The sequence below is a fragment of the Lactuca serriola genome, chromosome 1 (assembly GCF_051521515.1).
Source record: "Lactuca serriola cultivar US96UC23 chromosome 1, Lser_US96UC23_V15, whole genome shotgun sequence".
NCBI lineage: Eukaryota > Viridiplantae > Streptophyta > Magnoliopsida > Asterales > Asteraceae > Lactuca > Lactuca serriola.
Window position 1 is genome coordinate 170,111,351 of NC_136408.1, and position 14,810 is coordinate 170,126,160.

Here is a 14,810-nt window from a genome sequence, read left to right on the forward strand (position 1 = left end):
CAAAACATGTGTTTCGGATGTACACGTTGCCCTATCCAACATCCTGAATGCACACGATCCGATTCTCAATCATTCGGTGAGGCGAACCCTTGCTGAAAAAACTTGCTCCTGCCATGGACCTTCTCAGCAAAATTGAAGGCTTACCTAGTTTCGTGTCCAATCCGAAACAAGGGGGAGAAGTGAAGTCCGGATCGAAACCACCTCCTTCCTCAACAGCTGCTCACACAACCGAACCTCCTCCTGCAGGTCAAGCCTCTGGTTCGGGTGTGAAGGATAAAGGAAAGAAGATAGCTGAGGAAGAAGAAGAAGAAGATAAAGAAACCATTGCTGACTTGCTTAAACGCAAAAACAGTCGCAATGTTGAAGATGATATCAATCGTGTGGCGCGCGAAGCTGAAGAAGCCGAACGAAAGAAGAAAGAAGCCCACGATCTCCTCGAGAGCAGGAAAACTCTTTTCCCTGCTTGGACTCGAGAGAGAATGATTAAGGAGGCCATAGATACTCCTAGCATCCTATGGCTCGAACCGGTGATCTCCTTCGACTGCAATAATTCTGTCGATTCGCAGTTTGATATGCCATTGACTCGAAAGGCGTTTATCTTCCACGCCTTCTCCAACATTTTTGAAGTCCCTCATCCTAATTCTGAGGTCGATAGGGAGCTTATCGAGTTCTATCTGAAGGTCGCTCAACCACAATACCAAACATGGAGCGCTCAGAAGATCGTAAATGTTCGAGTTTTAAAGCCTTATACCGAAGGGAGATTCATCAACGTTCGGTTCAGGGTGATAAGAGGGTCTGCTAGAACCGAACATCTTATTTCATTGGCAGATCTACCGAACCTAAACCCTCATGATTGGATCGTTTTGCACAACATCCTTTTAACGAATGAAGCTGAATATGGTCCAATTATAGACCATCTCAAGAGGATGATTGTTTGTTACATCATGGAGGTCGCCCTAATGGATCAGGAGGTAGCCACAGTCTTCAAGAAGAAACCAAAGATAGCTCCTGTGGGATCGGCCAGTGATCTCAATCAAATGAATATGGGCAAGATCGACCCGAAGCGTAATACAGTCATGTTCACTAGAGCAGAAGGACAGAAATGCCTCTTTGCTTTAGCAGATAAACATCTTTATACCACTGCTTGTCTTGAGCATGTGATGTTAATCATCCATCGGTGTAAAGAGAATGCAGTAGACGATGTCAAATATTTCAACGATATGATCCAGTGGTACATCAGATTCAGACAGACGATACTTGCTCTTGTCTCTCGTCTGTTTCAGACTGTGAAGAAGAAGGTACCTACTGCAGCTGCTGGCCCAAGTAACAAGTGAAGATCTCGCTCCAATTGACGCAAAGGGGGAGATTGTTGGGTTGAAATGTCACTTAAGTGTTGCGTCATTAGGCTCGGCTATTAGTCCAAAGTTTTGTATTCCGGTTTGGGCCTGTCCAACCGTGAACCTGTTTTGTTTCCTATATAAACAATATGCTTGCATGCATATTAGGTAAACGATCTAGAATACGATTTACAGAATTCCAATAGCTTTATAGATTTCTTTTTCGTTCTTGTAAACCTTCTAACCCTCTACAGTTGATGTTCTTGATCGAGCTCTTCTGAGGGTTATTTTATAATCATTCGACACGTTTGATTCATTCTTGAGTTGTTTATTATTTTCGTGTTCTTGCTGTTTGATCTTTATTTACCTGTTTAAGATCTAATCGATCTTCAAGATTAACTTTTAATCTCATCAGATCCGCTTGTAATGATTATGCACAAAGTCATAAAGATTTGACAACAAACATTACAGAGCATTCCAAAGGAGATCAACTCCTTTGGAAACATCCTTCTTGCATTAAGTTTCCTTAATCTTACACAGATTGAAAATTTTCTAACTTTGAAACATTTCTAGATTCCATTTTGACTATCACTTCTGAACAAGAGTTGCCTCCTTCCAGATTATGTCAATATGGTCCTTCCAGAATTATCACTATACTTCCAACTGTCCTTGAGCAACCAATCTTTGGTAAACCTTAGATTGTCCTCGACAATTGTTTAATCCTTTTAGTCACATCCAGTTCTAAACCTTTTCCCTTCTTAATGCCCCAGGCATTTGGAAAATTTTAGAAAGGATGAATATAGCACATGTAATCAATCCTATATCCGAAGCATATGGGACACGATTCATGATGTCTCACATAAAGACTAAACTAGTCTTTTTCTATACTATTTCCATTTCAATTTGCCAAGTTCTCATAATTCAGATTATGAAAAGGGATGCCGTAATCATAATCGAATTTTAGAACGCAAATAATGGACCCATATACAGAATTTCCTTATGTTGAGCCATTCCAACATGAAATTCATATATATATCCTTGACTAAATGATTAAAACCTCACGATCTAAGCTTATAGATTTGAGATGAAGTATAATTTCCTCTCCCTTAATTATAGCAAAACAACTCTTTCCCAATTGAAACCTTTTGTTTTCTATAATTAACATTGCTAACTTACAATAGTTATCATAATTATCATGCTCCCACTAACATGATGATTATTAGCATAACACTTATGCTCCCACTAGCTTTGACATATACTCAGAAATCAGCTGACTTTCTTACCAAAGTTCAGATTTCTGATACTAGATTGTTTTGATAAAACTTTATCAAAATCATACACCTTCCCTTAGATAGCACACTTGTGTGTCTACACAATTATGAAGAGGGATGCCGTAATCATAATAGTTAGACCTTTTTGCCACTTCTCACAAGTCCAGGTTAGTGTGCCGGTAAACCACACACGCTCCACTAACGACTTTGAGAATGCAAATATCACAATTGCTATCTAGCTAAAATCTACTTAGTGAAAGTGTTTCCTCACCATCATTTTCATGAATCAGAGAGAAATCTTATGACACTTAGATTTAATGGTGTATGTGTTCTTATCCATGTGAATTGTCAAAATCATAGTCACAAGAAAAGGATAATGACAAATCCAAACTCATATGGACTGAACTCAATCTTAATTTCTTGCCACCTGGCAGCTCAAGGGCATGTCATTGCTTCCAAGTTGTTGTGCAACAAATTGAGAACTCTAAGAACTCATATGCAAAGCCAAATTTAACTGGAATGGGCACAGAATATGTCAACACAATAGGTTATAATCCTCAAGTCGTGTGCTAGTGAAGAACTTCAGGTTCTATTCTTGATTAGTTCTTGAGACTTTCAAGACCTTTAAGACTCCCACTGTCCTCTTGACCTATAAGACTCCCTTGTCAAATATCCAAGAGATAGTGTGGATTCTAATCAAGACAAACACTTCACACAATTAGCCTAAGTTGGTCTTTGTTTTATCCAAAACATCACAACTTACCAATTTCAAATGTACAAGAGTAGAAAACTTTTACTCTTACATTTGAAAAGTTTCTTAAACCTTCTTTAAGACATGTCACTCAAGTTACAATCTTAAAGTATGACTCTAAAAATTGTTTTGGAATGAAGTATGACTCATCTTCTTGATTTAACCATTTCAACAATTCAAGTTCCTCTTCTTAGTCATAAGAATGCACTAAGATTTCCTTAGAGAACTAATTGTGCTATGTTTTCTTAATCATTAAGATGATCACAAAAACTGATACTAAAGTACTCTCCCATCTTTTCAGATTTGAGAAACTTTTATCCTTCTGCCTAATTTGATTCTTCTTATTCGCTCTGTCATACATTGGAACCTTTTTCCAATGTCTTAGAATTACACTTAAGCTTGTAAGTATAATCATATTTACTGAGCTTTAGTAAACTATGACGAATAGTTTTATCAATCTTTTGTGGTGGACTTGACCAGTGCACAAGAATGTGTACTCGATCCCTTAGTCGTTCACTTGACTCACACATCCATGTGAACAAGTAATTAGTCTTAATTTTCCAATACTTGAAAGTTCTCATTCATCATGCTATACCCCTTACATGATTCCAAGTCCCGGTCCAAATGAAACTTGGGTGGTGAGAATCTTTCCTTATTTGGTAAATTTAGACATTACCACAAATGAAAGAATCAATTTCATATTTCCACTCTTGTTATTAATGGAATCATATAAGCAACAATTTTTCCTCAAATGCCATTGTAAGGATATTTTAAAATAAATAAAATCAAAAAATTTTCTTTTATTTTAAAACTTTGCGGAAAAACTTATCCTTACAATCCATATGAAAACTTGTTGTTATCTATTCCTAAGCAATATCTCATAACTCCTGAGAAGTAGATCAAGAATCTGATCTTCAAACTATGCGATAGAAATCCATCTATGCGATCAGATTCAGCATATTCTTTCTTTAAGTTTCTTCACTTTTCTTTGATTCTTAAAACATCACCATGTGACCCAGTCACATCATGTATCAAGAATCTCAGAATAGAAACTTAACAGAGTTAGATAGTGGACTTTACCTGAAGTAGAGTCAAACTTATTGACTTTAACATCCTTAGGTAAATCTGGTAGCTTCGCAACCAATGCCCCTTTCTTTGGCAATATAAACATATGGACCCTTTGATAATGGTACACGGGACTATCACAGACTCAGATTTTCTTTTTACCATTTGGTCAACCGAGTTGACTATGGCTGATCCCTTTCCACTGGGAAGAGAGAGCTTTACTGGATATCCAATGTCATCATTGTCAATGTAGGAAGTTGATCTTAGCAAATAGATAAGATCATTAAGGGTCTTGTCATAGTCTGTTTCATAGGTGTTCCAAAAGAACTCACTATGTGACTTAGAAAGTAGTTGAACCACCAACTTTCTCAAGACTTTGACACCCAACTCTCCCGGCTTGTCAATATGTGACTACATCTCCAGGATGTGACCACACCTAGACCTTGCCTTGCCAATAGGGCTTGAGTGACCTTAAACTTTTTCAAGAACTTGTGGGTTTGGGAGAATAATTGGAGGAGGTGGAAGAAGTATGATTTCCAAAGGACATCATCTTCATTTAGGAAAGCTTGTTTCAAGAGATTTGGGAAGATCATAAATGTCTAAACCTGACATGTTATGGGAGATATTCAAGATAGTTGATCTAAAGTCCTTAATATGACACCCAATATGAAATATTAAGGCTAGGACCCAACAAACTATTTTATAACTTAGAAGAGGGATGCCGTAATCCAAGCTATAAAATATTTGAAGGTAGGTGAATGACGATTCACCAATTTCCACCAAGATAAACGAAATGTATAATTAGGTTTTAATTGGTTTTGAAACTCCTAGATCTTTGAGATTCATTGAACTGTTCAATGGCATGTTTCAATCTCGAGTGTGCCCTTCAGGTTTTGTGACTGGGATGCCGAGGATCACAAAACAAGGTGTGAAGTAACCATGCAAATTACTTGGTACCCTTAAGTGTTTACCCCTCAATCGATGTGCCGGTTAACCACACACGCTCCATCGATACTATGATAAATATTAAGTCACCCTTTACCTACCTTGTTAAGTCCAAGTTAGTGTGCCGGTTAACCACACACGCTCCACTAACGACTTAGACAAAGTGTAAAGTGTAATTTCATGGATTAACACCCTATTCACATTTTTCCTAAGTAACTAAGATTGGGAATTATTAAGAGTTTAGTTACTTAGTATTTATCATTAATACTTTTAATGAAGGGAGAATTATAGTCCTGTCAAACCCGTTCGGCTAACGACCCTCCACCAGTCAAGCAAGCGGTGGGTGAGAGTGGACACCCATTAAGTTGCCATTTTATAGGCAACAACCTTATACCCACCTTATAGACCGACTTCGTGAATGAGGCGTACTAAGGGCTCACTTGGAATTAAAGTATTCATAAGTGAAAACTTTTCAAATTCCAAAACTTGAGGGCAAGTTTTGAAACTATTCAAAACTAATTAATTCCATAACTTATGTGTTTAAAGTAGTTTTAATCCAAAAACTCTTCAAGTTCCATAACTTGAGGACAAGTTATGGAAGACTTTAAACTAATAAAAGAATTAACTTTTCTTTATTTTATAACTTATGGATTTAATTATGGTTACATATTTTATTACTTAATGAAGTGACTCTTGAACCTCCATAACTTAAGGACAAGACTCTTCATCTTTTGTAACCATTGCCAACTTTTATGAGTTTTATGAAACTTAAATGTGACTTTTCATATAACTTGAGGACAAGTTACAAAAACACATTTTAGAATCAACTCTTAGATTAATTTGGATTGAAAACACATAATCAATTAACTTTTCTATTAATCTAAGCAACTCATAAGAACAAGATAATTCAAATCAAACTTTTTCATGTAATTAGCCTAATCACAAAACTAATTTAAAACATGAATCTATTGACAATTATCTTTGAAATTGGATTAGCATGAACATTACCACATCAAAAAACAAGTTTATAAGTTCAAAAACAGCTTAGGGTAATGTTCCTAGTCTATTTCTAGCCAAAAACCTCGAAAATATGCTGTCTGGGGCTCCTACTCGGTGAGTGCATGAACCTACTCGGCGAGTAGGATGATTTTACTCATGGACTCGGCAAGTTCATCAGTGGACTCGGCGAGTCCAGTGCCCAGAAAGCCAGAAAATCGAGTTTTTCAACATTTTTCAGCAATTTGCATCAAGTATAATAGAAAACAAGCCTACGCTCTGATACCACTATTGGATTTTGAGCATTCTAACACTCCTAAGTGTACATGCAACCCTAAATACCTTGGATCTATGTTTTCTCTATTATACATGCAAATAAGAACTTCCAAGGTATTATCCTAATCTAGCATACAAAACAATGAATGTAACAAGATAGAATACATACCTCTTTGATGTAGAAAGTCTTCATGAAGCTTGAGTGCCTAGTGCCCCAAGTGTGACACCTCAAATGGTTCACACAACACCAAATACAAATGGAATGACTTGAGAGAATTCTACACTTCATGAAAATCGGCTAGCCCTTTCTTACTCTCTCTAGTGGCCGATTTTTCCCAAGAATGTGATCTTTATATAGTGATACAATTAGGGTAAACCCTTAATTGTCATGGCTTTCCATTTCCTTGGATCCATGGGTTCAAATACACCATGGAGCATCCATGGACCATCCTATGGGTTTTAGCCCAACTTGATTATCCATGGAGCATTAGCCCACTATACAAGTATGGATGATTTACACAATCAACCCATATATTTAATTAGTCTTCTTTTGATCACTTAATTAATCCTAGATTAATTCTTGATCAATACTAATTAAATAATCTCATTATTCTTATCATTAATATGCTAGAACTTATAATATATTAATAACCATAAGTGTCTTATTTCTCTCATTATAGTCTATCCAAATGCATGATGCCATGCAACCCAAATGGACCATGCCGAGTCGGGTCAAGTCTTACCAATTATAGTTATGGACTTAGAAATTAATCCAACAGTTTTAACCTCAAGGTGGAAACAACCTAGAGCTAAATCGTAGCATAGAAATAAGATCTCACATATGGGTTAAACCTCTGTGTCTCTTTGTGAGTCGAATCCGGAATGCATGCCAATGATATCCAAGTGGCTACTTAGTGGCGACTCATCTACCTCCTTACGCGATGCTCCAATTATCATTCGTGTCGTTATCGAAATGCTTTTTCCTAGTTGTAACTCTAGTACAAAGACGATGAAGAGGTATTAATGAATAATTGGTATAGGTTTCGACTTAAGATTATTACTAGTGTATATCTAGCTACTAACCTTACATCTAAAGTCAATAGCTACCGAGGAATACCCATTCTTAGTACTATGTGCATTGCTCCTAGAGTGGCTAGTGATATAACCTAAGTGGTTAACCTAGCACTTGATAAGGGACAAGAGTATTTCTAAATAAAGGCATTGTTATAAAAGTGCACTTAGTTTCTAAGTGTATCTACATGAATGCCTATAATATGCAATAAACGTACACACAACGAAAAATTTTGTTTTTCAAAAGTTTAAGTTGAAAATTGTTTTGAACATAATTCTACTATAACCGTTTCCAGCCTCACATTAACTTTCCTTAATTAAGCATAGTTGGCCAGACAATACTTAATTAAAGTCCAATAATGCGTACTCGAATTAGTTATACATGTAGTATGTTCTATATTTTAAAACCGTTTAGAAAATTTTTGGATATAGTTGTGGTTCTCCACATGAAAACTAGTATTCTCTATAACCTTCGGCTCTGATAACATTTCTGTCACACCCCGCTAAAGCGAAAACACGAGGCGTGGCAGTATAAAGGGTTTCATAGCAAAAGTTAAAAAAACAACACCAATCATAGTATTAAAAATCATTACAAATTTACAATGGGTTTGAACAACTTTTAAAAGAAATTCCAATGAAAATTGGAATACAACACATGCAAATGCTCCTAACAGTGAAGTGTACCTAAGTGCCACTTACTCGATGATTCCTGAAAAAGCATGTAAAACGAGCGTCAAATAAAAAAATAGTTGGTAAGTACTCACAGATAAAAAAAATATATTGGTTTCATGGATCGAAATCAAAGTTTTGATAAAAGTTTCCATAAATAAAAATATATTGCAAAAATGAGTATTAAGTTTGCATAAACAAAGTTCGTTGTTGTAATGAGAAACAAATTTCATTGCTATAATTAGTAAACAAGTTTATTGACATAATAAATAACAAGTTTGTATGTGTATGAGCAAACAATGAGTTCCCAACCAAGCCTATGACTGATGCCCTATCAAGATCTATGCTTATCGTTCGATAGATTATATGGTATCATGCACTCCAGCAATCGGGCGAGTGAGGAGTTGTCAGTTCTTAATAGCGCTATCCATAATGACCATTGGCTCAAAGAGTTAATGGTTGGAGTAAAGTGTAAGGGAAGGGACTTAAGACGATAAGTTCTCATGTTTCGTGTTGCATAGACATACATAGAGAAATATAGCAATAAAATAGCAATCAAGTTTGATACAAATCAATTTTAATACAACTAACAAATAATAGTTTTTAGGACATGGTTTTCCACCCCAAAACATAAAAACCGAAAACATGGGATTCGTGAATACTCACAATATGCATTGAGATGATGCCATTGGTGCCTTCAACTATGATCCACTTGTACCACTATTAATTCCTACACGATGTTACACACTAATGAGTCTCTAATAGAAAGCTAACACTAGTATATTTGCTACTATAATAGAATTATGCCAATATTGTGTCAAAATTTAATGTTGATAAGTTACAAACGTTTTTCTGAAATGGTGAGGTTTTATAGCTCATTTGATTAAGACAATTTTGGATATTAATTTTCCAGATTTTTTTGTAATATCAATTGAGGGTATTTCAACACATTTAAATGTGTTTTAAGCTCTTAAAAAGCCAAAATATTATCAGATAGTTTCCAAAAATTCTCAAACTATGCATTTTGATTCTAAACACAGTAGAGGTCTTCCATAAATTTTCCTTTGAATTTTTTATATGATTAACTATTTTTCCAAAATTTTAAGTCTTCATAACAACATAAATTCGTGAAAAATAGCATCCAAATGATTAAAATTCGCTGACTTTTTATGATACTACCATTAGACACACTTAAGCTGCAAAAAATATAAAAATGGATTTCTAAACTGTTTAACCCAATTTTATGATTTTTGTGCATTTATTCTAATAAAAATTGAAATAAATATAAAATAGTTTCCAAAATTGCCTAAACATTTTTTTATTACTTTTATTTAACATTATTAAGCCGGGACAAATATAAAAATGGATTTATAAACTATTTAACCCGGTTTTATGATTTTTGTTCATTTATTTTAATAAAAATTGAAATAAATAGAAAACTGTTTCCCAAATTGTTCAAACTTTTTGTAACACTGTTATTATATATTTAGGAGCTGTGAAAAATAGAAAAGATATTTTTAAATTAATCTTTCTATTTTTCTTTGTTTTATCCTCTTAAATAATCCTTAATTGGAGAATAATTATTAAACAGTTAAAGTAAATTACCAAAATTTTTGTATACTTTATTTACAGTGTAAATAATCTGGCAAAAATCCCAATGGTGATTTTTATATAGTGTAATCCGATTTTGTGGATTTAAGTGTATGTAATCTTATAAAATAGAAGAAAAATAGCATACTAAATAGAAAAATGATCCAAATTTTTATTTAGAGTTCTACTATATTATAAGGTTTTCTTGTAAATATTCATGAATTTTGGATGAGTAGAAATAATTTTCCCATTATTAGTCCATTATAAATACAAAAATAGGGAAAAAATAGGAATGCATTATGAAAAATTCTGAAAATATTTTTCTGAGTACTAAACATTAGGTAGGATCTGAGAAAAATCTTATACAGCCATTTCGCGTTCTTTAAATTGGTTGTATTATTTATTTGAATTAAACAAAAAGAAAATACAAAACCATAGCAAACAGTAACAAAAAGCGATGAAACTCACTGCAATGTCATAATTTACTTTAGGGGTCACCCGAGAATTTACCTAGGCTTAATAGACCTTAGAAAGTATTTTATATGAATTATTTCCCTAATTTATCGCAATAAATATAATAATTCGAGAAAAATGAATTATTTTCTAAAAATTTGTAGAACATCTCATTTTGTTGATGGAATTCTAGAAAAAATCGGATTTGAACAAAAAAGTTGTTTTAGATATTTATTTGGGAATAAATCCTTTATGAACATATTTGAAAGCTTTTAACAACAAATTTTGATCATCAATCATCTAAGCTTGAAGATCATCACATGCATGTTGTTTTGAAGACCATTAATGAGTTTGAAATGTTCAAAAATCATTTTTGAAAGAAAACTTAGAGTGCATGTGGTGATTTTCCACAAAAACATGTAGAAAAGTGCATTTTCATAATCTTGACTTAGGTTTAGGTCCTTGGATGTCACCATTTACAACATGCATGTTGTTATTGGATGAAATCCTACTACCATCATTATAAAAACCATGAGTGTGTGTGTATGTTATGTGTTCATGATCTTTCATTAGAATGGAATAGAAGATGGAGAAAATGCAAGAAAACACAAAGTTATGTGTAGCGCCGTTTCTTTTTACCGATTTCTAAATAGAGCCGATGCATAATAATGAATAATTATATAATTAAAAGACTTTATATAGATATGTAAGGGGTTATAATAATAATAATAATAATAATAATAATAATAATAATAATAATAATAATAGGTCCAGGGGTTAATGTGCTATTTTGGAAACTTATTTTGTTCAAAAAAATTAAGTTAGGGTATATTATGTCAAATGACCAAGCCTCAGGGACCTTGCATGCCAGCTTCATAAACTTGGTCCCATCTTTTGTCCCCTGATCTGTAACAGCTGCATAGGGGAGGGGGGACCTTTTCCCGTTTTCCTTTAATCTGCAACCATTCGAGAGAGACCCCGAGTTTTGTTGTTTTGTTGCTTCCTGCGGGTTATATAAGGAATAAACCCCTAGAGAGAATGAAGGATATGTATGTTCACTGGCGGAGAGAGAGTGTGAGAGACATCGAGGCTGTGAAGGAATGTTATGAACGAAGAACTGTGAGGAAGGAGCTGCCATCGTTAGGTTTCTTCGCCAGTCGGAACTCTCACTGGAGCGTTAGTTGAGACAAAGAGGTGGGGATAGTTTAGCGAGAACGGGATCATTCCTTCATCTCCAAATCTGCTCGACACCGTGAACCATGTGGGGAGGCATTTCCGATGGCTGCGTCATCCTCCGATGATTTTGTGGGACTCCGGTGAATCTCGTATGTTCTCCAGAGCAGTAAAGGCAGGTAAGGCTCAGTTTATGCCGTGATTTCTTATCTCTCACCGGTGACTTCAATTAGAGAGAGACTAATTGATGAGTTTGATTCCTTTTCTCGGCCTAATGCTTTTCCGGTGACTGTTTTGGGACCTCCAGCAGCAGCAGTAGGGAAGAAGACGAGGTACTAGTCTCCGATGGCCAGAAAGAAGGTGGGAAACCGATATCTGTCGGGGTGTGGGTTTGCAGAACTCATAACTTGGTTGTGGAGTTGCGTTTCCTGGTAAGCGAAGAATTCAACCACCATCGAAGGAATGCTCTTTTGCGCCGCCTGGAAGCTAGGTACGCCAATTGAACTCGTGTTGGGCTTTAATGGGTTGGTGAGTATCAAAGTTAGCTAATAGCCTGGTGGCATGTAATTGACTATGCGAATTGGGCTTATTTTAGAACATAATTAATCTAAATGGGATGATAACCTATGGTTGTGAAATTTATTTGTAATTTAATGGAATGATAATTTGAAATATATGGATTGAATTGTATATGATTAAACGAAATATGTATATGAATGAGACTTGAATTAAGCTCTAACGAAAGTACGTGGGTTTAAATTATATTTAAATTGGATCGATAAATTATTTAACTATTTATTAGCTAATAGTCATATGAAGTAAATGTACACAAGAATATTTAACGGGAGTTGGAATGGTAAATCGATCAAGGCGTTATTTATTAATAATGCAAATAAGTATGATACTAAGTAATATTAAGCAATAATTATTATTGATATGGGTTGTAGGTGTTTAAGGAGTTGGGCAGACCATCTAAATCACTTCAGTTGCTATTCGGTGATTTCTACTTCAGGTGAGTCTCCTCACTGTTTGTATGGATCTAAGGCACCAATGCCGGCCCATTTAGTTTATGTATGATAGGAAGACCCGGGGGTTAGCCCTAGGCATTATGCATGAAAGACTAGGAGGCGGTTCCTGGCACACAGTATGTTATTATGTATGGTAGGAAGACTCGAGGGTTAGCCCTAGGCAATATGTATGAAAGACCAGGAGGTGGCTCCTGGCGCACTATATGCTATTATGTATGAAAGACCAGGAGGTGGCTCCTGGCACACTATATGCTGATTAGCTAAGTAGAGTAGTATGTATGTTAGTCATCTTTGTGATGCTTGCATGGAAGACCAGGAGGTGGCTCTTGGCACTTGTCTGTGAGACCGAGGGGGTGGCCTCCGGCTTGGCAAGAAAGACCGCGTGGCGGCTCGTGGCCTAATGGCAAGACTATGTTTGGCACATAGCATCTTTATTGATTATGATATATGTATAGCTCATGGTTATATATGACAGTATGCGAGTATCTGTTTATATGCTAGACAGTATCCGGTTGAAAGAGACCGAAGGGGTAGGCCAACACCCAGATATATTAGGTAGTATGTTGATATGTATGGTATGTGGTATTTGGGGAACTCGCTAAGCTTCGTGCTTACGGCTTTCAACTTTTGTTTCAGGTACTTCGTTTTCAAAGGAAAGGAGCCGGCGATCGCAGCGCATCACACTATGTTTTCTGCATATGAGATCTTTGGGATCACACTCTGAAATTGTTTTATGATAACATATTTCTACTTTGGTTTTGACATGGGATGTTATTATGGATGCTTCTATACTTATTGGTTTTATAAATACTTAATTAAAAATGAAATTTTTGGTCTTGAATTTTGGGATGTTACATTATGAAGGAAAAAGTGAAGGGATAATGTAAGCTTTATGATTACCTCAAGAACAAACACTTAATGATGAAGGTTTTGAGTGTTATGAGATTATATTTTCTGGAAATTTTCGTGGTTGATGGAGAGAGGAAGAGAAAATAGTGGTGTGGAGTGTGAGAGAGAGGCGAGTGAAAGAGAAATGAAGAGGTGGAGTGAAGAGTGAGTGAAAATGAGTAGTGTGTGCCTTTTGAGTGTGAGAGAAAGATATGGGGAGAGAGGGATCCGAATTTTTGAGGTATAAAACCCTCTTTCTCTTTTACTTTTATAAAAATTTCAATTCTTTTACAAAAATATTAAACTTTTTATAAAATATACACCCTAACCTACTTTTTGTTCATGAAACCTTGATTTTTGACTTATAAATTAAGGGTGAATTTTAATGACTTAAATTTTATTTTCCTTGATTATATTTCCCTAAATTTAATTATTTTAAGATAATATTATAAGTTTCATAACTATTTTTATAGAATTCTTTGATGTTAAATTTTATAAAATTTAGGTTTTAGGGCTTTTAGGGTTTTGAGATTTAATAAATCTTTGGATATCAAAATCCATAGAATCTTTGAGACTTCAATTTATCTTATGGTATTATAACTCTTTTAATAGTTACAAATAATGTTTTTAACTTATTTTATCGGTTTATTGGCATTCTATGTAGTGATTCCGAGATTTAAGCGAAATTGAGGAATCAAGTATACTAGTCCTAGTTTTCAACTCTCACTTAAGTTCCAACGAGACTAGGACCTAATTTCTACCACTAGGTCAAGTGCATAATGTGTGTATATGATTCATGAAAAGGTGTTCGAGTCAAAGAGTGACCTAAATACGAATATTCACTACAGTTAAGTAGTTGTAGAATTCACATATCAATGTGAAATCTAAGTATACTATCCATTGATTCTAATTGTTTCCAAGTTTCTAGTATGTTATAACTAGTTTCTAGTTATTAAGTCTAGTATGTGTCGTGCCTACACGTACAAATAAGTTTATCAAATCTAGAACCGACTCGAATTTTGACGGTTGTCACAGTCTCCCCCGGTTGAAAGAATTTCGTCCCAAAATTCAATCCGTGACGTATTCTATTAGAACTTAGCCGAATACAGTTGTATAGCTGGAGAGGTGGTGACTTGAAAAGCCCTTTGATTATTTTGGGTTAATTCCTCAAGAGAAGAGCCCAACTCTTTAGCTATAATCAAATTAATGTTTCCTTAATTCGAGTTCTTTCGTCAAAATTATGGAAAATTTGGTTCATGGAATCATGATCCAACCATGGCAACCTAGTCGAAAAAGA

At 35.1% G+C, this 14,810-nt stretch overlaps 1 long non-coding RNA gene across 1 annotated transcript; it reads left to right on the forward strand.

Moving 5' to 3' along the window:
- The first annotated feature begins 11,341 nt into the window (after positions 1-11,341).
- LOC145072190 (uncharacterized) lies at positions 11,342-13,452 on the forward strand. Its single transcript, XR_013690945.1, has 4 exons — positions 11,342-11,776; positions 11,905-12,087; positions 12,545-12,609; positions 13,262-13,452. It is a non-coding gene; the product is annotated as an uncharacterized LOC145072190 (long non-coding RNA).
- The last annotated feature ends 1,358 nt before the right edge of the window (positions 13,453-14,810 follow it).